Source organism: Hordeum vulgare, chromosome 7H, assembly GCF_904849725.1.
Source record: "Hordeum vulgare subsp. vulgare chromosome 7H, MorexV3_pseudomolecules_assembly, whole genome shotgun sequence".
Classification (NCBI taxonomy): Eukaryota; Viridiplantae; Streptophyta; class Magnoliopsida; order Poales; family Poaceae; genus Hordeum; species Hordeum vulgare.
In genome coordinates, this window is record NC_058524.1 from 132,806,529 (window position 1) to 132,831,539 (window position 25,011).

A 25,011-nucleotide genomic window follows, 5' to 3' on the forward strand; every position below is an offset into this window, starting at 1 on the left:
TCCTCTTGTTGGAGCTAAATTACCTAATTATATCTTTTTGGAGCTAAATGGGTTAATTATCCCATTTTCGAGGAAAACAAGCTAAGTATATAATATTCATGAGCTAACCAAGGTTCTTATGCCATTTTGAGCTTATTATGGTATTTTGGAGCTAAATGGGCTAATTATGTCATTGTTGGGGAAATTAAAGCAAGGATTATATGAAAGAGGATAAGAAATAGGAGGAGGAGGAGAAGAAGAAGAAATCAAGAAGGAGGAGAAGGAGGAGAAGGAGGAGGAGGAGAAGGACTAGAAGGTCCTTGGGCTTCTCCTTCTCCTCCTCCTCGTCGTCCTTCTCCTTCTTCTCTTCTTCTTCTTCTTCTTCTTCTTCTTTTTTATTTTCATTTTGCCTATTTCTTCTCCTCTTCTCCTCTTGTTGGAGCCAAATTACCTAATTATGTCTTTTTGGAGCTGAATGGGCTAATTATCCCATTTTAGAGGAAAACAAGCTAAGTATATAATATTCATGAGCTAACCAAGGTTCTTATGCCATTTTGAGCTTATTATGGTATTTTGGAGCTAAATGGGCTAATTATGTCATTGTTGGGGAAATTAAAGCAAGGATAATATGAAAGAGGAGAATAAAGAGGAGGAGGAGGAGAAGAAGAAGAAATCAAGAAGAAGGAGGAGAAGGAGGAGGAGAAGGACTAGAAGGTCCTTGGCGTTCTCCTTCTCCTCCTCCTCCTCCTTCTTCTCTTCTTCTTGTTCTTCTTGTTCTTCTTCTTCTTTCTTTTCATTTTGCCTATTTCTTCTCCTCTTCTCCTCTTGTTGGAGCTAAATTACCTAATTATGTCTTTTTGGAGCTAAATGGGCTAATTATCCCATTTTAGAGGAAAACAAGCTAAGTATATAATATTCATGATCTAACCAAGGTTCTTATGTCATTTTGAGCTTATTATGGTATTTTGGAGCTAAATGGGCTAATTATGTCATTGTTTGGTTAATTAAAGCAAGATAATATGAAAGAGGAGAATAAAGAGGAGGAGGAGGAGAAGAAGAAGAAATCAAGAAAAAGGAGGAGAAGGAGGAGGAGGAGAAGGACTAGAAGGTCCTTGGCCTTCTCCTTCTCCTCCTCCTCCTTCTTCTCTTCTTCTTCTTCTTCTTATTCTTCTTCTTTCTTTTCATTTTGCCTATTTCTTCTCCTCTTCTCCTCTTGTTGGAGCTAAATTACCTAATTATGTATTTTTGGAGCTAAATGGGCTAATTATCCCATTTTAGAGGAAAGCAAGCTAAGTATATAATATTCATGATCTAACCAAGGTTCTTATGCTATTTTGAGCTTATTATGGTATTTTGGAGCTAAATGGGCTAATTATGTCATTGTTGGGTTAATTGAAGCAAGGACAATATGAAAGAGGAGAAGAAAGAGGAGGAGGAGGAGAAGAAGAAGAAATCAACAAGAAGGAGGAGAAGGAGGAGATGGAGGAGGAGAAGAAGGACTAGAAGGTCCTTGGCCTTCTCCTCCTCCTCCTGCTCCTCCTCCTCCTTCTCGTTCTTCTCATCATCTTCTTCTTCTTCTTCTTTCTTTTCATTTTGCCTATTTCTTCTCCTCTTGTTGGAGCTAAATTACCTAATTATGTCTTTTTGGAACTAAATGGGCTAATTATCCCATTTTAGAGGAAAACAAGCTAAGTATATAATATTCATGAGCTAACCAAGGTTCTTATGACATTTTGAGCTTATTATGGTATTTTGGAGCTAAATGGGCTAATTATGTCATTGTTGGGTTAATTAAAGCAAGGATAATATGAAATAGGAGAAGAAATAGGAGGAGTAGGAGAAGAAGAAGAAATCAAGAAGAAGGAGGAGAAGGAGGAGGAGGAGAAGGACTAGAAGGTCCTTGGCCTTCTCCTCCTCCTCCTGCTCCTCCTCCTCCTTCTCCTTCTTCTCTTCTTCTTCTTCTTCTTCTTCTTCTTCTTCGTCTTTCTTTTCATTTTGCCTATTTCTTCTCCTCTTCTCCTCTTGTTGGAGCTAAATTACCTAATTATGCCTTTTTGGAGCTAAATGGGTTAATTATCCCATTTTATAGGAAAACAAGCTAAGTATATAATATTCATGAGCTAACCAAGGTTCTTATGCTATTTTGAGCTTATTATGGTATTTTGGAGCTAAATGGGATAATTATGTCATTGTTGGGGAAATTAAAGCAAGGATAATATGAAAGAGGAGAAGAAAGAGGAGGAGGAGTAGAAGAAGAAGAAATCAAGAAGAAGGAGGAGAAGGAGGAGGAGGAGAAGGACTAGAAGGTCCTTGGCCTTCTCCTTCTCCTCCTCCTCCTCGTCCTTCTCCTTCTTCTCTTCTTCTTCTTCGTCTTCTTCTTTATTTTCATTTTGCCTATTTCTTATCCTCTTGTTGGTGCTAAATTACCTAATTATGTCTTTTTGGAGCTAAATGGGCTAATTATCCCATTTTAGATAAAAACAAGCTAAGTATATAATATTCATGAGCTAACCAAGGTTCTTATGCCATTTTGAGCTTATTATGGTATTTTGGAGCTAAATGGGCTAATTATGTCATTGTTGGGTTAATTAATGCAAGGATAATATGAAAGAGGAGAAGAAAGAGGAGGAGGAGGAGAAGAAGAAGAAATCATGAAGAAGGAGGAGAAGGAGGAGAAGGAGGAGGAGGAGAAGGACTAGAAGGTCCTTGGCCTACTCCTCCTCCTCCTGCTCCTGCTCCTCCTTCTGCTTCTTCTCTTCTTCGTCTTCTTCTTCTTCTTCTTTCTTTTCATTTTGCCTATTTCTTCTCCTCTTCTACTCTTGCTGGATCTAAATTAGCTAATTATGTCTTTTTGGAGCTAAATGGGTTAATTATCCCATTTTAGAGGAAAACAAGCAAAGTATATAATATTCATGAGCTAACCAAGGTTCTTATGCCATTTTGAGCTTATTATGGTATTTTGGAGCTAAATGGGCTAGCTATGTCATTGTTGGGGAAATTAAAGCAAGGATAATATGAAAGAGGAGAAGAAAGAGGAGGAGGAGGAGAAGAAGAAGAAATCAAGAAGAAGGAGGAGAAGGACTAGAAGGTCCTTGGCCTTCTCCTTCTCCTCCTCCTCCTTCTCCTTCTTCTCTTCTTCTTCTTCTTCTTCTTCTTTCTTTCCATTTTGCCTATTTCTTCTCCTCTTCTCCTCTTTTTGGAGATAAATTACCTAATTATGTATTTTTGGAGCTAAATGGGCTAATTATCCCATTTTAGAGGAAAACAAGCTAAGTATATAATATTCATGAGCTAACCAACTTTCTTATGCCATTTTGAGCTTATTGTGGTATTTTGAAGCTAAATGGGCTAATTATGTCATTGTTGGATTAATTAAAGCAAGGATAATATGAAAGAGGAGAAGAAAGAGGAGGAGGAGGAGAAGAAGAAGAAATCAAGAAGAAGGAGGAGAAGGACGAGAAGGAGGAGGAGGAGAAGGACTAGAAGGTCCTTGGCCTTCTCCTCCTCCTCCTCCTCCTCCTCCTCCTTCTCCTTCTTCTCTTCTTCTTCTTCTTCTTCTTCTTCTTCTTGTTTCTTTTCATTTTGCCTATTTCTTCTCCTCTTGTTGGAGCTAAATTACCTAATTATGTCTTTTTGGAACTAAATGGGCTAATTTTCCCATTTTAGAGGAAAACAAGCTAAGTATATAATATTCATGAGCTAACCAAGGTTCTTATGCCATTTTGACCTTATTATGGTATTTTGGAGCTAAATGGGCTAATTATGTCATTGTTGGGTTAATTAAAGCAAGGATAATATGACAGAGTAGAAGAAAGAGGAGGAGGAGGAGAAGAAGAAGAAATCAAGAAGAAGGAGGAGAATGAGGAGAAGGACTAGAAGGTCCTTGGCCTTCTCCTCCTCCTCCTTCTCCTTCTTCTCCTCTTCTCCTTCTTCTTCTTCTTCTTTATTTTCATTTTGCCTATTTCTTCTCCTCTTCTCCTCTTGTTGGAGCCAAATTACCTAATTATGTCTTTTTGGAGCTAAATGGGTTAATTATCCCATTTTAGAGGAAAACAAACTAAGTATATAATATTCATGAGCTAACCAAGATTCTTATGTCATTTTGAGCTTATTATGGTATTTTGGAGCTAAATGGGCTCATTATGCCAATGTTGGGTTAATTAAAGCAATGACAATATGAAAGAGGAGAAGAAAGAGGAGGAGGAGGAGAATAAGAAGAACTCAAGAAGAAGGAGGAGAAGGAGGAGAAGGAGGAGGAGGAGAAGGACTAGAAGGTCCTTGGCCTTCTCGTTCTCCTCCTCCTCCTCCTCCTTCTCCTTCTTCTCTTCTTCTTCTTCTTCTTCTTCTTCTTCTTTCTTTTCATTTTTCCTATTTCTTCTCCTCTTCTCCTCTTGTTGGAGCTAAATTACCTAATTATGTCTTTTTGGAGCTAAAGGCTAATTATCCCATTTTAGAGGAAAACAAGCTAAGTATATAATATTCATGAGCTAACCAAGGTTCTTATGCCATTTTGACCTTATTATGGTATTTTGGAGCTAAATGGGCTAATTATGTCATTGTTGGGTTAATTAAAGCAAGGATAATATAAAAGAGGAGAAGAATGAGGAGGAGGAGGAGAAGAAGAAGAAATCAAGAAGAAGGAGGAGAAGGAGGAGGAGGAGGAGGAGAAGGACTAGAAGGTCCTTGGCCTTCTCCTTCTCCTCCTCCTCCTCCTCCTTCTCCTTCTCTTCTTCTTCTGCTTCTTCATCTTCTTTCTTTTCATTTTGCCTATTTCTTCTCCTCTTCTCCTCTTGTTGGAGCTAAATTACCTAATTATGTCTTTTTGGAGCTAAATGGGCTAATTATCCCATTTTAGAGGAAAACAAGCTAAGTATATCATATTCATGAGCTAACCAAGGTTCTTATGCCATTTTGAGCTTATTATGGTATTTTGGAGCTAAATGGGCTAATTATGTCATTGTTGGGTTAATTAAAGCAAGGATAATATGAAAGAGGAGAAGAAAGAGGAGGAGGAGGAGAAGAATAAGAAATCAAGAAGAAGGAGGAGAAGGAGGAGAAGCAGCAGGAGGAGAAGGACTAGAAGGTCCTTGGCCTTCTCCTCCTCCTCCTGCTCCTCCTCCTCCTTCTCCTTCTTCTCTTCTCCTTCTTCTTCTTCTTCTTCTTTCTTTTCATTTTGCCTATTTCTTCTCATCTTCTCCTCTTGTTGGAGCTAAATTACCTAATTATGTCTTTTTGGCGCTAAATGGGTTAATTATCCCATTTTTAGAGGAAAACAAGCTAAGTATATAATATTCATGAGCTAACCAAGGTTCTTATGCCATTTTGAGCTTATTATGGTATTTTGGAGCTAAATGGGCTAATTATGTCATTGTTGGGGAAATTAAAGCAAGGATAATATGAAAGAGGAGAAGAAAGAGGAGGAGGAGGAGAAGAAGAAGAAAATAAGAAGAAGGAGGAGAAGGAGGAGGAGGAGAAGAAGAAGAAATCAAGAAGAAGGAGGAGACGGAGGAGGACGAGGAGGAGGAGAAGGACTAGAAGGTCCTTGGCCTTCTCCTCCTCCTCCTCCTCCTTCTCCTTCTCCTCTTCTTCTTCTTCTTCTTCTTCTTTCTTTTCATTTTGCCTATTTCTTCTCCTCTTCTCCTCTTGTTGGAGCTAAATTACCTAATTATGTCTTTTTTGAGCTAAATGGGCTAATTATCCCATTTTAGAGGAAAACAAGCTAAGTATATAATATTCATGAGCTAAGCAAGGTTCTTATGCCATTTTGAGCTTATTATGGTATTTTGGAGCTAAATGGGCTAATTATGCCGTCTGTTTTGCTGAAGTTGGCGGCAAAGACACTCTTTGCCATCAGCTAGCAGACGGCAAAGACTAGGCAGATGGCAAAAAACTGTTTTCCAGTAGTGGCATATGCACATGCGTGTGAAGATGTCACGTGTGATGCATTGAGGATTTTTGGATCATATAAGCAATATTAGTGCATAAGTTCCTAATATGATAATTTCCTATATATTTTGTTTCCCGGTATTTTACATGTCCAACTCCAAGTAACAAAAATTATTCTCTTCCGGATTTAACCATAACATTCGCTTGTGATGAAATTTTTTTCTCACGAGTCCCATGTCGCCGAAGATGACGATGCGCTGCAGCGAGGCCTGGCCCGGGTAGGGGGACGCGCGGAAGGTGGCGGCCTTGCCCCATGCCACCGTCCCGTCCTGCAGCTCATGCCCAATCTGATATGAATACCTGATGAGTGAAGAAAAAACACAAGTGTGAGTACGAAAACAAAGCTACCAGTAGTATTTCAGAAGTGAAACACTCTGATTCAGCTGTCAGCGTTGGTGTTCATACTCTCTATTTGGCCATAGGTCCTTGAGGAATGCGGCATGGATGAAACCCAGATCCCTGTAACCTTGTCCACGGGCCTGGTCACCTGCGATTCATTTGCAGTTGAAAAAACAACATGAGACCACTACCTGCGATAGTTTACACACTCTGATGAATTAACAGAAATTGTGCGTTACTGAAGAAAAGGACGCCGATAATGGTTACTGAAACTCTATCGCTATGTATGTCAGCAGAATCACCCACACGCATTCGATTCAAGCAAGGGCTATAGTCAGAGTTAGGCCGATTACTAGATGGCATGTTTCCACGGCTATTTGCTCCAATCAGATCGCGAGTTGTCGGCTCTTTGCAACCCCCTTCTCTTCTGTCGCCCGACAGCCAGTAATCTCAAGAAACGGCGTGACTAGAGAGCAAGGGAAGGGAAGGGAAGAAATCTAGGACTCTTCGATCGGATGATCCATGAAAAGCAGCGAGGCTCACCTGAACCGCGGCAGGAGAGGGCGGGCCGAGAAAACTGGCGGTCTCGGCGAGGCACGGCGCCCGACGGGGGCTTTCACCTCCACCCCACCGGCGCACCGACGGAACTAATACTAACCCACTGAACAGCCGGCCGACGCGGAGATACTCCGGCCCACGGCGGATCACAGTATGGCAGCTCTCCCGAGTTTGCCCAGCTCCGGCAGAGGTCAGCGGGCGGCGGCGCACGGCGAGCGGAGGGGAGGGGGTTGGAATGGCGGCCTGAGGTGGAGAGTTTGTGGCTTGTCTCCAATGCAAAAGTGAGAAACGAGGGAGAAGAAAACATGGCGACGCCGTCGGAGATGGGGAGGAGGGAGGACTGTATCGGGAGGGGGCGGGGACGGGGAGGAGGTGGTGGCGGCGAGGAGATGGGGAGGAGGGAGGGGTCTGAGCTAGGGTTTGGTCTGCGGGTGGGTTTTTTATTTATTTTGTATTTAGATACATGAATGGATGGATGTGAGATGGTGAGATAGATGGATGGATGGATGGCCGCCATGTCATCGATCCGTGAGAAGAGTTCTGATTGGTTCAAAAAGTTACGACATTTCTATAATCGTCGTAAAAGTTATGACGATCTCATCTTATGCGGCTACGACGTTTTTTACTCACATCGTCGTAATTTGTATGTATATTTGATCCCCTCAAATGGTTTACGACAATCTTGGATGAAATCGTCATAGATTTATGACGAATTCATCAACGACATTTTAAAAAACATCATGTATGAGCATATTTCTTGTAGTGTTCCACCACCCACCATCGCGGAAGGACCCTGTGAGTGAACCTGCGCCGCCCCTTCCTTTGGATCCGCAATAGATCAGCGCCGGCGACATCCGCGAGCCCTGTGTCGCCAGTGCAATTTTCAAACCTAACATGAGGGGGATGCCAGTCAAATTATTTTCTTTTTGAATCGTTTTCTGAAAATGCATTTCGCGTGGATATGCTTTCTTCTTTGTTTACCATTTTCGCACCGAAGCGTTTTGTGCTTTTCTCACACTAGCCACTCGGTAAACTTCTGTTTATAACACATAGGTCCCTGGGCTTAGTTTCTTTATATCTTTTAAACATAAAACAATTTTTAATTCATTATTTTTTTGACCACTTCATTTTTCTGTCTAGTTTTTTTATATTTGATCAGAAATATTTTGGGACAACTTTTCTATGGGCATGCTATTTACATAGATGTCGTACATACCGAAGGAGAAGACGCCACCGTCCACATCACCGAGTCTACCTCCCACTTCTCGACCAGGAAAGCATGTTTGAATCTTTGATATAGTGTTTTCTTGCATGTTCTCTTGATAAAATTTGATGCATACAGAAGATAGCATGGCATGTGATATGATTTCATGCATGGTTAAAGTTAACACTCGTGAAGTGATGGGAATACTTTGACACCCTAGTCACATAGGACGTGATACATTGTGGCCTGGTAATGTTTGAGCATGCAGTGCTTGAACAAACTTAACAACTGCCGTATCGGCATAGATCGAGTCTTGTCAGTATGTCACCTTACCTTTCATGCTTCCACATGTTTTTACGAAAGGAAATACCTTATAGTAGGCTGTAAACCTATTTCCATGTACATGCCAAGTAGAGGGGCCGGATGAAGATTGCATCGCCCTGGAACAATGCCAGTCATCTGGTCATGGGGCATGGGTGTTTCTAGATGAGGCCAAGAGGGGGCACCACTTAGTAGCATGCGGTATAAATTTGATCCATTGCTATTCAAGGTGTCGGCCTCCCCGTCTTACAATTTTTCCTGGAAGTGTTGTCCGGGTGATTCCGGGCCTTGCTGAGTAAAAATGGGTGCATACTGGTCATTTGTGTTTACTTCTAAAATGTCATAGTCCCGATTACTCCTTGTGACTATCAAAACCTATTGGTTGTGGGTAAAGACTACACCTTCTACAAGGTCAAAACTATTCGAGTAGCCACATCCATGGTCAAGGACGACTATTTGACAGGTCAAGTGTTGGTCTTCGTGTCGGTTTTTGGAGAGAAAATACATCTTTTATGAGAACTCTTACTTGTGATTATATGACTATGATGTTGCGGCTAACCTATTTAGGTATTGGTTGTACTAGGTATCCTGAAGGTTGGACATACCACCCAGATAGTCGCCTATATATTGTTAATAGAATATAAGCCATTTATATGGTGTCGCTCACACGCTTGACTCAAGCCTATTATTTATTTAATAGAGCCCTGTATGAGGTGTCGTCTCGATGCCCAACTGTGGCATGTCATTTATTTTATTAAAGCCCTTTACATGGTGTCTCCACCACGCCTGACTGTGGCATGTCATTGATTTTATTAAAGCCCTTTATGTGGTGTCGCCTCGACGGCCAACTATGGCATGTCATTGATTTTATTAAAGCCCTTTATGTGGTGTCACCTAAAGCCCGACTGTGGCAGTTTACTTTTATTGTTAACATTTTGAGGTGTCGCTTGAGACACCCGATCGATGTATTTATTTTCTCAGATATTTCAGGAGGAGTACCACCTGAATTATCTATCTCTATTTTATTATAGCTTACTCTTAAATCATAAACCTTGCTGATTGTAGAAATTTAATTAACTTCTGGATGTGCATTTTGTTTGCATTCATTATACATTATGTCTAGATTGTCTTGCGAGTACCATCAAAGTCTCACTGGCTTGTTGATTTGGCCAGATTTTGATGAAGGCGGTCTTAGGGATGAAGAGTACGATAGCGAGTTCGATGCCTAGAGGAGTCCAAGTCAGTGTTGAGATCTTGGAGTCCACCGGTGTATGAGTCCACCGCTTCCGCCACCCTGAATAAATTGTCGAGCCTCACTTTGACGCTTGACATGATGTACTGTATTGAGTCATGTCACTTCGGTCTGTTGTGACACATCCACCTATATATACCAGTTAGTAGTGTTACCCCCATGACCATTGTCTTATATCCACCTTTATGATGATATTGGCATGCTTGTAATGAATTGTTGAGCGACGTCGCTCAATCCTGTATAATAGTAAGTACTACTGGTTTTTTTGTATCAAGATTGGTCTACGAGTGTGAATCATTTTCTATGCTGGAAATGACATTCATGGCTGATTACTGATAATTCTATTATTTGAAAACTTGTCTTGACACTAGGCGAGGTTGTTGTCCTTGTGGAGGAAGTAGCCGTCGCCAACGATCGCGTCTTCCACCCTTGTTGACCCACCCTTGATGTTGTCCCAAGCATGTTCTTGTGGCCACTACACCACCATTGTCCTGAACAACCAGTTTGAAAAAAAAATGATAGATCTGAGCCATGCATATGTAATGCAGCAATAACGAGAGAAGGGGACAGATGGATATACATACCTCTCCTAGGAGTTGTAGCCTATGACAGTCAACACAGTAGGGGTTTCGAAGATGTTGCGGGAGGCCGCCGCAGTTAGATGCCCATCGGTGACAACCATCGTCGAGGAGAGGTCAAGTTGGTTGGCTCCCTCATCTCCGTTGTAAAGGCCCGCGTAGAGAGAACTAGTGGATGGATGGGCTAGTCATGTGAAACTGGATCTGGCAGTATGTGATGACGAGTTGATGGATATACTTCTCACCCCTCTTGGTTACCCCAAGTGGAAGGTGGAGATGTAGTCAGCAGCAGATTTCCCTTACACAGGGACTATAAGGTTTATCGAACCAAGAGGACTCCTAGCCTCAACAAGTAGGTGTCTTCCACCCTAGCGCTAGTAGAAGACGTGGACCTGCACACACAACAAATAACTTTGCTCCGCCCTTGTAGTTTGCAAAGGATCAAAACACAAGCAAGAAGGTAATAGTGATTGCAACGGAAAAGTAAATGAAAGCGGTAAATGATGGAGGTGTAAACAATGATGGTGATATGGACCAGAGTCACATGATGTTCACTAGTTTTGTCTATCTCCCAAAAGACGATAAAAACTATGCTAGGGTAAACAAATCACAGTTGGGCAATTGACAGAATTATGATCGCACCGCAATGCTAATTATGATACTTTATAGTTAGAGGTTCAATAGTAATGGGCAGTATGCAAAGACAAGTAGACCGACTATTCATCAGCATCTACTTACTAATCATCCACCTTGATATATCTATCCAGAACATCTATCTGGTATTAAGTTGCGAGCCCCACCCAAACTGTAAACTCCAAGCAATGGACAACTACATTAACGAACTATGCGTAAGGTAAACAATCCTTGCAACCATGGTCACAAGCACTGTTGTTTTCTCCCTGGTGGCAACAAGCACATGCCCTAGTCTCATGTTTCTGTCACTCAAGCTAGACATCGAGGGGCATGAACCCACAATCATCCATAACTCTCCCTCTTGAAGTTACAACCTACTACTCGGCCAAAGCAATAAATAGCAACGAAGAACATGCATGAATCACTAAGGAAAATAATATAAAAGGATAATAAAATATATAACTCATAAAAATATGAAAATAATCTCATAATCCATTGGATCCCAACAAACCGTTCATAGGAATAGCAAGAGAATTACATAGATGCCTTGATCATGTAGGGCAGCTCACAAGGACTAAGCATTGAAGCACAAGATTGGAGAGAAGACATCACATAGCTACTAGTCATGGACTCATGGTCCAAGTAGGACTAATCACGGCACATCTAGAAAGCGTCCATGGCGGTGGAGAAGCTCCCAGAGGTCAATCCTCCCTCCGGCAGGGTGTTCGGAAGAGGTCTCCTAACACTCCCAATCTCGGAACCGCTGCAGCAGCAGAACGATGGATAAATTCGCAATTCTGGATGTTGTGGAAGGGTTTCTACTCGGGACTCTAAATGTAGGCCAAAGGACGGCATCGAAGGAGGTGGGGCCCATCCAGGCGGCCTCCTGGGGCGAGCTAGGTCCTGGCCGCTCCAGCAGGTTGACTGGGCAGCCCCTGGGCCCCCTATGGCCCATCTTCGGTGATCCGGAAGCTTCTGTTTCACTGATTTTTTATATATTTTTCCTGGAATTTTTCGGGTTTCAGAAAATTGGGTAAAAGCCCCTGCAAAATAGACATTAGCAGACGGGAACTCGCACTAGGTGCACTGAGTTAGTAGGCTAGTCCAAATATGTGTAAAATGATATAAAAGTATAGCAAAACATATAACAATGTCACCCAAAAAATCATGGAACAAGCAAAAATTATAGATACATTTGGGACATATCAGTATGCGATGTAGAGGAGTCACCGAAGTTGTGCCAGCGACGAAGGCGACGCCTCACCCCCAACCCTAGCCATGGGGAAGGGTTGTGAGCGAGCATTAGAGGGCGCGATTGTTGGATCTGATGGGATGGGAGGAAAGAGTTAGGCGAGGGGTTTGCTGGTGCCTGCGAGAGCCGCCTCAACTCACCGGAATCGGCCGACGCATGTGGTGGAGGAAGTGGAGTCATGGGATGGCAGAGAGATATCTCATGGGGGAGAAGGGGGACTGGGCTCTCTCTAGCTTTGTTTTTCATCCATTTCTTTTATTTAGATTAGTAAATAGATGAGAGTGCGGGGGGAAAGAGAGATGTTGGATCCGTATGATGTGGACGACTTAGATTGGCTACAAAGGGGTGATCCATGAGAAGAGTGGTTCTGCATCCTGATTGGTCCGAGACATGTGACAGTGAAAATAATTTTGAAGTGCTAAAAACAGGATTGCAAGCTACTACCAAGAATGCATTGCAGAATGTCATCACTAAAATTTTCACTCAAGTTATACCATATTTTATGGATGATCACCAACTGGTATTAATTTTCTTAGGACAAGAAAACTATTTCCTATTTTTGTGGTGCCAAAATAGTTTTTTTCTTCTAAAGAATCTACCAAATTTTGTTCGAAAATGGCACCGCACCATCTTTCAAAAATATTAGACCACATTTTATGTACAATTGAGCAAGTGGTGCCACTCAAAAAGTTCGATCCACCTCTCTTGAAATGGAAAAAATGCGGATTTAGCACGAATCAGATCAAATTTGAACTACAACCATTATTTTTTTCCAAAAATGATTATTATTTACATAAGTAGTCATTTACTCACACTTCCAAAAAAATGTCAATATTCCACCCCTAGCTACGAACGGTTGTGCCTGACATTTTCCACATTTTAAATAATCATAATAACTTCAAAAAATCATAAAAATGGGAAACCTTCACATTATGTCCTTATATGTGAACTAGTTTCCACAAATAACAAACTTGGAATACAAGAAATATTTTTAAAAAGTATTCTCACAAATAAGCTATGATGTATGAAGATCCATGACTTTCAAGCCAAATGACCAAGTTTTTATAGCCACATTCATGGCATAGTTTGTTCAAATGATTCCATACAATACACAAGGGTGCATCTTACAATGGCGAAATTTGTTGCCAAAGGGAGTTCATATTTTCTTTGCCCAGAAAAACATTTTCTATTTTTGGATTACTAAAAATTGAGTTATTTAAGAAGCTACCAAATATTTGTTCCAAAATGGCAACACACAATTTTTCAAAAATATTAAAACATATTTTATGTACAATTGCACAAATGGTTGCCACTCAAAAGCTTTCGATCCACCTCTCGTCAAAAGGACAAAAAATCAATTTAGCAAGAACCTCGTCAAATTTGAACTACAGTTGTATCATAATTTGCTCATTACTTTTCCCAAAAATAATTATTAGGTACATAATTAGTCATTATATGAGAGATCCAACAAAAGTTGGCCAATATTCCACTCCTAGCTACAACAATCGTGCATGTCGTTTTGTCCACATTTTGAAATACGCATAAGAAATTCATAAAAAATGCAAAAAATAGGAAACCTTCACATTATGTCATTATATGTGACCTCATTTCTAGAAAAAATAATAAACTTGGAGTACGTCAAATCATTTTAAAAAGTGTTCCGAGAAATAAGTTATCATGTATGAAGAATCTTGGCTTCCAAGCCAAATGACCAATGTATGGCCACAGTCATGGCATAATTCATTCAAATGATCTCACACTATGCACAAGGGTGCATCTTATAATGGCAACCAATGCAGCTAGAGGGGGTTTACATTTCCTTTGCACAATAAATCTATCTTCTATTTTAGGAGTGCTAAAAATTGATTTTTTTGTCAGGAAGCTACAAAATATTTGTTCCAAAATGGCACCGCAGAATTTTTCAAAAAATATTAGACAATATTTTATGTACAATTGTGAAAATGGTCTCCACTCAAAAGCTTTCGATCACCCTCTCATCAAATGGACAAAATTTTGCCGACTTAAAATTCAAAAATATGGAAAACCTTCAAATTATGTCATTGTATGTGACCTAGTTTGTATTTAGAAATAAGAGTAAGGCATTGTATGTGACCTAGTTTACGCTATGTCATTATGTAATTATGTCATTGTTTGTGACCTAGTTTACATTATGTGACGTAAAAACTCATAAACAAACTCAAAAACCTTGAGTAAGGCAAATATTTTTTTTAAATGTTCTTAGAAATAAGATATCATGTATGAAAATTAATGGCTTTCAAGCCAAATGACCGATGATATAGCCATATTCATGGCATAGTTTTTTTCGAAATGATCTCATACTATGCACAAGGGTTCATCTTGTAATGGCAATCAATGTTACCATTGGTCGTTTACATTTCCTTTACACAAGAAATCTTTTGTTATTTCTGGAGTGCCAAAATTTGGTTTTTTGTGAATAAGCTACCAAATATTTGTTCCAAAATGGCACCACGGAATTTGAAAAAATATACTAGACAACATTTTATATACAATTGTGCAATTGGTTTCCACTCAAAAGTTATCGATCGACATCTCTTCAAATGGATAAAAAATCAATTTAGCAAGAACCTGGTCAAATTTGAACTACAGTTGTCTCATAATTTGCTCATTATTTTTTCCAAAAATAATTATTATGTACATAAGTAGTCATTATATCACAAATCCAACAAAATTTTACCAATATTCCACCCCTAGGTACGAACAATCATGCGTGTCATTTTGTCCACATTTTGAAATAGGCATAAAAAATTCAAACAAAATCAAATATATGGTAAACCTTCACATTATGTAATTATATGTGACCTCGTTTAAAGGAAATATAAAGAAACTTGGCGTATGTCAAATTATTTAAAAAAATGTTCTCAAAAAAAAGCTATCATGTATGAAGATTCATGGTTTGCAAGTCAAATGACCAATGTTATGGCCAAAGTGATGGCATTGTTCGTTCAAATGATCTCAAACTATGCACAAGGGTCATCTTGTAATGGCAACCAATGCTGCTAGAGAGAGTTGACATTTGCTTTGCACAATAAATCTATCTTCTATTTTAGGAGTGCCAAAAATCAATTTTTTTGTGAAGAAGCTAAAAAATATTTGTTCCAAAATGGCACCGCAAATATTTTCAAAAATATTATACCACATTTGATGTACAATTGTGAAAATAATTGCCACTCAAAAGCTTTCAATCCACCTCTCTCAAATGGACAACAGTTTGCCGATTTAGTAGGAACCAGGTCAAATTTCAACTACACGTGCTTTGTAGTTTGGTCACTATTTTTCCCAAAAATCATTATTATTTACATAAGTAGACATTTCAATCGAGATCCGAAAATAGTTTGTCAATATTCCACCCCTATCTAAGAATAGCCGTGCTTGTCGTTTTGTCCACATTTTGGAGTAGGCATAAGAAATTCAATAAAAACCAAAAAAGTTTGAAACTATCACATTATGTAATTATATGTGTCCTAATTTGAGGAAAATTAACAAACTTGGACTATGGAAAATATTATAAAAAGTGTTCTCAGAAATAAGCTATCATGTATGAAGATTCATAGTTTGCAAGCCAAATGACCAATGTTATAGCCACAGTCATGACATAGTTCGTTCAAATGATCTCACACTATGTAGAACGGTGCATCTTGTAATGGAAACCAGTGCTGCTAGAGTGAGTTTACATTTCCTTTGCACAATAAATGTATCTTCTATTTTAGGAGTAACGAAAATTGGTTTTTTATGAAGAAGCTACCAAATATTTGTTCCAAAATGGCATCGCACAATTTTTCCAAAATATTAGTCCACATGTTATGTAAAATTGTGCAAATGGTTGTCACTCAAAAGCTTTTGATCCACCTCTCGTCAAATGGACAAAAGTTTGCTGATTTAGTAGGAACCGGGTCAAATTTCAACTACATTTGCTTCATAGTTTGCTCGTTATTTTTTCCAAAAATCATTATTTGTTACATAAGTAGTCATTTCAACTCAGATCCAAAAAAAGGTTTTTTTACATTCCACCCCCACGTAAGAATAGTCGTGCTTGACGTTTTGTCCATATTTTGAAATCGGCATAAGAAATTCGAAAAAATGAAAAAAAACTGGAAAGCTTCCTATTATGTCATTATATGTGACATAGTTTAAGGAAAATTAACAAACTTGGAGTATGGAAAATATTTTTTTAAAGAGTTCTGAGAAATAAGCTATGATATATGAAGATTCGTGGCTTTCAAGCCAAATGACCAACGTTATAGTCACATTGATCGCATAGTTTGTTCGAATGATCTCATATTGTGCACAAGGTTGCATCTTATAGTGTCAAACAATGTTACCAATAGGAGCTTACATTTTCTTTGCCTAGAAAAAACATTTTATATTTTCAGAGTGCTAAAAATCAGTTTCTTTGTGAACAAGCTACGAAATTGTTGGTCTTAAATGGCACCACACATTCTTACAAAAATATTTGACCATATTTTATGTACAATTGGGCAAATGGTTGCCACTCAAAAGCTTCTAATCCACATCTCCTCAAATGAGCAAAAAAATTGATTTAGGAGGAACCGGGTCAAATTTGAACTACAGTTGTCTCATAGTTTCCTCATTATTTTTCCTAAAATAATTATTAGGTACATAAGTAGTCATTTTATCAAAGATCCAATAAAAGTTTATCAATATTCCACCACTAGCTACGAATGGGAGTGTGTGTCATTTTATCCACATTTTGAAATAGGCATAATAAATTCAAACAAAAATGGGAACCTTCACATTATGTCATTATATGTGACCTCGTTTCCAGGAAAAATAATAAATTTGGAGTACATAAATTTTTATTAAAAATTGTACTCAGAACTTAGCTATCATGTATGAAGATTCATGGCTTGCAAGCCAAATGATCAATTTAATGGCCACACTCATGGCATAGTTCATTAAAATTATCTCACACTATGCACAAGGGTGCACCTTGTAATGGCAACCAATGCTGCTTGAGGGAGCTTACATTCCCTTTGCACAATAAATCTATCTTCTATTTTTTGAATGCCAAAAATTGGTTATTTTTGTGAAGACGCTACAAAATATTAGTTCCAAATTGGCACCGCAAATTTTTTCAAAAATATTATACCATATTTTATCTGCAATTGTGCAAATGGTCTGCAATGAAAATCTTTTGATCCACCTCTCATCAAATGGACAAAAGTTCCCGATTTAGTTGGAACCGAGTCAAATTTTATCTGCAGCTGCCTCATAGTTTGCTCATTATTTTTTTCCAAAAATCATTAGTAGTTACATAAGTTCGCTCAATATTCCACACCTACCTATGAACAGTTGTGCTTGTCGTTTTGTCCACATTTTGAAATCGACATAAGAAATCCAGAAACAAGTTAAAAAAATGGTAAACCTTCACATTATGTCATTGTATGTGACCTAGTTTTGCAGGAAATTTAACAAACCTTGAGTGAGGCAAATAATTTTATTAAATGTTCTTAAAAACAAGCTATCATGTATGAAGATTAATGAGTTTTAAGCCAAATAACCAACAATATAGCCACATTCATGGCATAGTTTCTTCAAATGATCTCATATTGTGCACAATGGTGCATCTTGTAATGGAAAACAATGTTACCATTGGGAGTTTACATTTTCTTTGCACAAGAAATCCTATTTCTATTTCTGGAGTACCAAAATTTGGTTTTTTGTGAAGCAGCTACCAAATCTTTCTTCCAAAATGGCACCACAGAATTTCAAAGGAAAATATTAGACCCCATTCTATATACAATTGTGCAAATGGTTGTGACTCAAAAGTTATTGATCGAGAGCTTGTCAAATGGATAAAAAATAAATTTAGCAAGAACCTGGTCAAGTTTGAACTACTATTGTCTCATAAATTGTTCATAATTTTTTCCAAAAATAATTATCATGTACATAAGTAGTCATTATATCAGAGACCCAACAAAAGTTTGTCAATATATCACCCCTACGCAAGAACAATCGTGCATGTCGTTTTGTCGACATTTTGAAATAGGCATAAGAAATTCAAAAAAAAATGGAAACCTTCAAATTATGTCATTATATGTGACCTCGTTTCCAAGAAAAATAAGAAACTTGGAGTACATCAAATTAAAAATGTTTTGAGAAATAACCTATCATGTATGAAGATTCATGGTTTGCAAGCCAAATGACCAATGTTATGGACATAGTCATGGCATAGTTCGTTCAAATGATATCACATTATGCACGAGGGTGCATCTTGTAATGGCAACCAATGCTGCTAGAGGGAGTTTACATTTGCTTTGCACAATAAATCTATCTTCTATTTTAGGATTCCCAAAAGTCGATTTTTTTGGTGAACAAGCTACCAAATATTTCTTCCAAAATGGCACCGCACAATTTTTCAAATAAATATTCTAGCATGTTTTGTGTACAATTGTGAAGATAGTTGCCCCTCAAAAGGTACCGATCCAACTCTCATCAAATGGACAAAAGTTTGCCGATCATCTATGAAGATTCATGGTTTGCGAGCCAAATGACCAACGTTATGGCCACAGTCATGGCATAATTCATTCAAATGGTCTCACACTATGTAGAAGGGTGCATCTTGTAATAGCAACCAATGCTTCTAGGGGGGGTTTACATTTCCTTTGCACAATAAATCTATCTTCTATTTTAGGACTACCAAAAATCATTTTTTTGTGAAGAAGCTACCAAATATTTGTTCCCAAATGGCACCGCACAATTTTTCAAAATATATAAGACCGTGTTTCACGTACATTTGTCAAAATAGTTGCCACTAAAAAGCTCTCATCAAATGGACAACAGTTTACCGATTTAGTAGGAACTGGGTCAAATTTCAACTACACTTACTTCATAAGTTGGAGGGGATATGGCCCCGGCTTATAACAAAGCAGAGGGAATCCCTCTCCAAGACTTTTGGCTGGCTGGCCTACCCTTCGGGCCGGCTAACCACGGGTGGCCCGCTTGGCCACGCCATGGCGGGTCGAGTGGCGATATTCGACAAGGCCGACTCGCCCACTTGGCCGGCTGGCCACAAATGTCCCGCCTGGACAGCAAGCGGAAGGCCGGCTGGCGACAGTCGGCGGGTCAGCCCCGTTCCATCCAACAGTATCGAAGTACGGAAATAAGACCACACCTGCGATGCAAGGCACCCGTGGCTACAGGGCACGCTGACGTTCGTGATGCGGCTACAGGCGCAATGACGACGGGGTTGACATGGCTACAGCGCCACAAGTCACTCCCGAGGCTGACCGGGCGAGGCGGCCCTGTAGCTGGGGCCTACCCCTACCAACTCCCTGACAGTGAGTGCCTAACCCGCTGCGATGCATGACCAGCGGGACCTGCACCAAACAAGACACGATAGTCGGCGGACCCCATAGCCAACCGAAGAGGCTGGCAGCCAGGCCCCGCGCCCTATTTTCTACCATTTATTGTACATGTCTGGCTACACTACAAAGCCTCGTCCTTAGCCCCTAGAGGGGGGCACAGATAGAGATAGTAATAAACCACACCCACACCACCGAGGTAGCGAGAGCTTCGTCTCCCTCCTCACGAATAGCTCGAGGATCACCATTGTACTGTTATTTCCCCATAGTCACACACGTAGGACTAGGGGTCTTACCTCATCGGAGGGCCCTGGACATGGGTAGATCGGCGTCATGTGTGTTGCGCCGAAACCTGTTCCCATACATCGCCAGCGCCCATCGGCCCCAATCCACGAGTTAAGCCACCCCACGACATTTGTCCCGGAACTACCACGACAGTTGCCGCCCACCGTGGGGCCGGCAGCAACACTGGCCGGAGTGACATTCTGGGCGGGACCCTTCACCTCTTTTAGCGACCGCGTGGCACACGGTCTGGTCATGCGGTACGGCTCGTTCCACTGCGTCAACGACAACGCCCACTGTCTCGAGGACGGGGACTTTCCGGTCGACGGCTCCAACGTGTCCTTCGAATCGCATCGCGTCTACGTCGTCGTCGTCCCCAATGAGTATCCTGACGAGGTGCTCAGCTGCGACGACTTGTCATCTCTGAAAATGACTTCTCTTGTGACATCGATGACCTCTGCACCCATGTGGAGGTCATGACTGCCGGCACGCTGGGCGGTACATCCGCGTACCGCATCACCCATCGCGCCACAGTGGAGACACTACACGCGCCCATTCCGGTTGTGGCCGATCCCGCAGCCGCAACCGCGGAACTTCATTCCCACCGCCAGAACCTGCTCGTGGAGACGGAGGCGCTGGAGGTGACCCAATGCAAGTTCAAGGCGGCTCGGCGCGAATTCAACTCGGCACACATCCTCAAACTAGCTAACCCCGTGCCTTGCTGGCGGGTGGAAGTGCGGCGGCGCGGCAACATCGTTGGCCAAGAGCTGGCCGGCGAACGGCCAGTCTACGACACCCCCATCAAGAACATGAGGGCCACGCAGGCCACCCTCGGTGAACTAAGCGACCTCGACGGCCTGGCCCTTGAGGCGCAGAAGGAGTGTATTCATGCCCTCGTGAAGGCTACCAACGCACAACAGGACCAGTTGAGCCAGACGCTCCTCGGGCCGGCTCGCTCCCGCTCGAGACCAATAATGACGTCGTCGGCCCCTGCCAGCCTGTGGCCGGCCGGCGCGACACCAACCAGGCATCTTCTCTTGCGAACACCGCCCTGTGCCGCGACGGCCAGCGCGGAGGAAGCCGCGGTCGGCGAGACCGCAACCTGCCGGTTATCGACAGCCACGTGGGGGCACCGGCTGGCCAGCGCGACCGCCAGTCGACAAAAAGGAACCTACGCGAGGGTCGCGACTGGGATGCCAAGCGATTGCCTTCCCGTCGTCCCATGTCCGAGCGCATCGGCGTGCGCTAGCTGGACAACCACGACGCTTGTTTCCTTCTCGAGCGCATAGTGGAGTCCCAAGCGGCCGAAGAGGAGGGCACAGCCAGCCGATCGTGCTTCGTGCCGCGAATCTTAAAGGAGCCGTTCCCCAAGGACTTCACCTTGGCGCGCAACACCCCCAAGTACAACGGCTCGACCAAGCCTGAAGACTGGCTGACTGACTACACCACCGCCGGCGGCAACATGCCTGTGGCGGTGCGCTACACACCCCTTATGCTGCTCGGCTCGGACCGGACCTGGCTTAACAGCCTACCAGTCCGCAGCGTCAATGGCTGGCTGCACTTCGAGGATGCCTTTGTGCACAACTTCACCGACACCTACAAGCGGCCCGGTCGGCCTCGCGAGCTTACCTTGTGCGTACAAGGGCTAGACGAATTCCTCCGCGACTACCTCATGCGATGGACCGAGATCCAAAACTCCTGCGAGGGCGTCCATGAAGTGCAGGCGATCCAATACTTCATTGACGGCTGCCGGGACGACACCCTCCTCGAGCACAAGCTCATGCACCGAGAGCCGATTACCCTGGCGCAACTGATGTCCATCGCCGACCAGTAGGCCGTGGCCGAGTCTTCCATGAAGCTGTCGGTCTACGTCAACATAGCCGACAAGCCACTTGTGACCAAACCGGTTGCCTCCCCGGCAGCCGGCCAGTCCCAGTGAGACCAAGGCAAGCGCAAGGCCGACCACCCAAACACCCGCAAAGCTCCCAATCGGTAGGTCGCCGCCGTCAAGGAGGGCCAGCTGGCATACGGCCAAGGTCCCATCCGACGCCAATGCACCAACAAGGGCAAGCAGCCGTGGCACACAAATTACACCTTAGAGTCCATGCTCGATGGGCCCTGCAAGTTCCATAGCGGGGCGAAGCCAATGATGCACATGGGGCGTGAGTGCAAATGGTTCACCAAGATTGCGCGGGGCGACGCCTTGCCCCCCGCGCCACATCCACTGTCGCCTCTGCCTCCGGGGCCCGGAGGCGCTCGGGACTACTACCCCCAGCAAGATGCGACCTACGTTTTCTTCAACATGGAAGACGACGACAAGCACAGTCAGTGCTGGCGTGCGTTGAGGTAAACACCATCATCCCGCAGGTCCCCCGGTACATGCACTAGTCGAACAAGCACGTCACCTGGGGTCGTGAGGACCACCCGGTCATGATGCCCACGCCAGGCGGGTACGCGCTCGTTCTCGACCCCACCTTGGCCTCCAAGCGGACCACCTGTCGGTTCACTCGGGGGCTGTCGGTGCCGACTCGGGGACTTATGCACCCCTGCCGAGTGCTCCACCTGACCGGGGGGCTGTCGACGTCGACCCGAGGACTGCCACACCCACCCAACCGCTCCAGCCGGCCCGGCGCTGCCGACCCTCCCTTGGGACCCCTCCCGCCCGACTCGGGGACTACGGGAGCCGGCCAGCCGTGTGCCGCCCCCGCCCTAGCAAATCCAACCATGGAGGTCGTACTAACAGTGGTCACTGCTCCATCCTGGGCGCAAGCTTTCGTTGACTACATCAAGGATGGCACCCTGCGGAAGACGAGTTCGAGGCCCGGAAAATTCAAAGGTGCTCCACCGCCTACACCATCATCAATAATGAGCTCATCAAGCGCAGTGTCTTTGGAGTCTTCCAATGCTGCGTCGAGGTGGACAAGGGCCGAGAGATGCTCCTCGACATCCACCAGGGCGACTGCGGGCATCACGCTACCTCACGCTCCCTGGTGGCCAAGGCGTTCCGCCACGACATCTACTGGCCGACCGCTCTAAAAGACGCCAAGGCACTGGTGGACAAGTGCAACGGCTGCCAGCATTTCAAAGCACGCAACCACCAGCCGGCTACGGCCTTGCAAACCATCCCGAGGGCTTGGACATGGTGGGCTCTTTCAAAACCGACCAAGGTGGCTTGACCCATCTCCTGGTGGCGGTTGCGAAGTTCACAAAGTGGATCAAGGCACGTACGATCAAGAAACTGGACGGCCTGACGACCGTCATATTCATCAAGGACATCGCTGTCCGCTACGGCCTCCCAACAGCATCATTACTGACAAGGGCACCAATTTCGCCAAGGGCACGCTCGCCCGCTACTACAGTGAGCACGGGATCCGACTGGACATCGTGTCTGTGGCCCACCCATAGTTGAACGACCAGGAAGAACGAGAAAATGGCCTCATCCTGGACGGCCTCAAGCCCAGGCTGGTCGAGCCGCTCAAACGCTCGGCCGACGCCTGGGTCGAGGAACTTCCGGCCGTGTTGTGGAGCATGTGCACCACGCCCAACCGGTCGACCGGCTTCACCCCATTCTTTCTCGTGTACGGGGCCGAGGCGATCATCCCCAACGATGACGAGTTCGATTCGCCTTGGGCCACCCTGTAAACCAAGGCCAGCGCCAAAGAGGCACGAGAAGACAACGTTGTCCTCCTCGAGGAGGCACGCGAGCTGGCGCTGTCTAGGTCAACCATCTACCATCAAGGCATGCGCCGCTACCACAGTCGGCGGGTCAAGGTCCTCTCATTCCAAGAAGGGGACCTTGTGCCCCGACTAATCCAACGGACAGCCGACCAACACAAGCTATCTGCCCCATGGGAGGGCACGTTCATCATCAGCAAAGCCCTGAGCAACAACGCCTACTATTTGATCGATGCTCGGAAGGCAAGAAAGAACAATAAGGACGCCTCCAGCTCCGGGACAGAGCGTCCATGGAACACGGAGCTCCTCTGCCCGTTTTATGTTTAGGCAAGTGTACATATGTATCTTCCCTTTTTCAAGCAAATCAATGAACAACTGGCACCCCAGAGCAGGACTCGGGGACTGCCTTTTCTATCCTACATATGTTGCAATTGCTTTACTTTGTCGGTCCTCCCAGGATCGGCCTAGACGGCTCACGGATTGCTAGAAACCTAACTCCCACCCCGGCTCGACGGATTTCTATACCTCCGCCTAGCGGCCCAACCTCGGCCGGCTACACACCACAACCTGGTTGTACGGCCAGCAGGCGAACAAGCAAAGGGTCGCAATGAATAGGAAATGTCGACAAAGGGCGGGCCGGGCCCCATCCCTCCACTCAGTTTGTTCAGAACTCAGTTTGCCAAGGCCAAAGTACCAAAATGCCTCGTCTACGCCACCCACTTCGTGCCTAGTCGCAGTCCGCAAGCCGGCTGGCTGGCCGGAGAAAAAGCAAAGGAGCAGGGCACGCGGGAAAAATGACCTAGGCAAGCAAAAGAACTGAATAGATAGTGGCCCAAGGGCGAGAAGTTCATTACAATAACATACACCCCCAGTGAGTGGAATTGTTCATAATAAAGTGCAAGCGGGGAAATAAAAGATAATGGGTGGCTACAACAGCGCTGGCTCCCGGTCCCAGCCGGCGGGGTCCTTGGCCAAGTCTAAGGGTCGGGGGCTGGTGGTGCCTCCCGGCTGTCCTCCGCACCAACAGTCGGTGGCGCCGACAACGCCTCCCTGTTGGCCTCCACGTCGCCAGTCGGTAGCACCTCCACGCTGCATTTCGGCAGCGCCTCCACTTCTCCATTCGTCGGCACCTCCACATCCGCGGCCGGCGGCGACGTCTGGGCCACCTCGACGCCCCCAGTAGGCGGCTTCGCTCCTTAACAAAGGAGGTGGACGTGCCTTCGACCGCCGCCTCGGCCGCCCTGCCGTCGTCGTCTCGCACCCCCGAGTGGATCCTACTGCCTCCTCGCCGGTGACAATGGGGATGCCATACTCATCCTCCGGGAGGGGCACATCGTTCTCATCTAGCTCAGGGTAGTAGGTGTCCAGCTCCGCGTAGCTGACGAGCTCGTGGGCTCGGAAACCAATGGCTTCCTCGCGTGGCGCCAGCTCTACCTGCGACGCTGCACATATGGTGGTCCGGTGGTCCAGGTTGATGCCTGAGTACCAAGAGAGGACGATCTTCAGCGCCATCCTGGCTCCGCCCCTCGCGGCCGATGCTTGGCAGGTGTCGAAATGATCCACAACGTGCTCTAGCCACGACGCGATCCGACTGGCGGGAACGCCGTCTGCCTGGGCGGGCCAAAGGG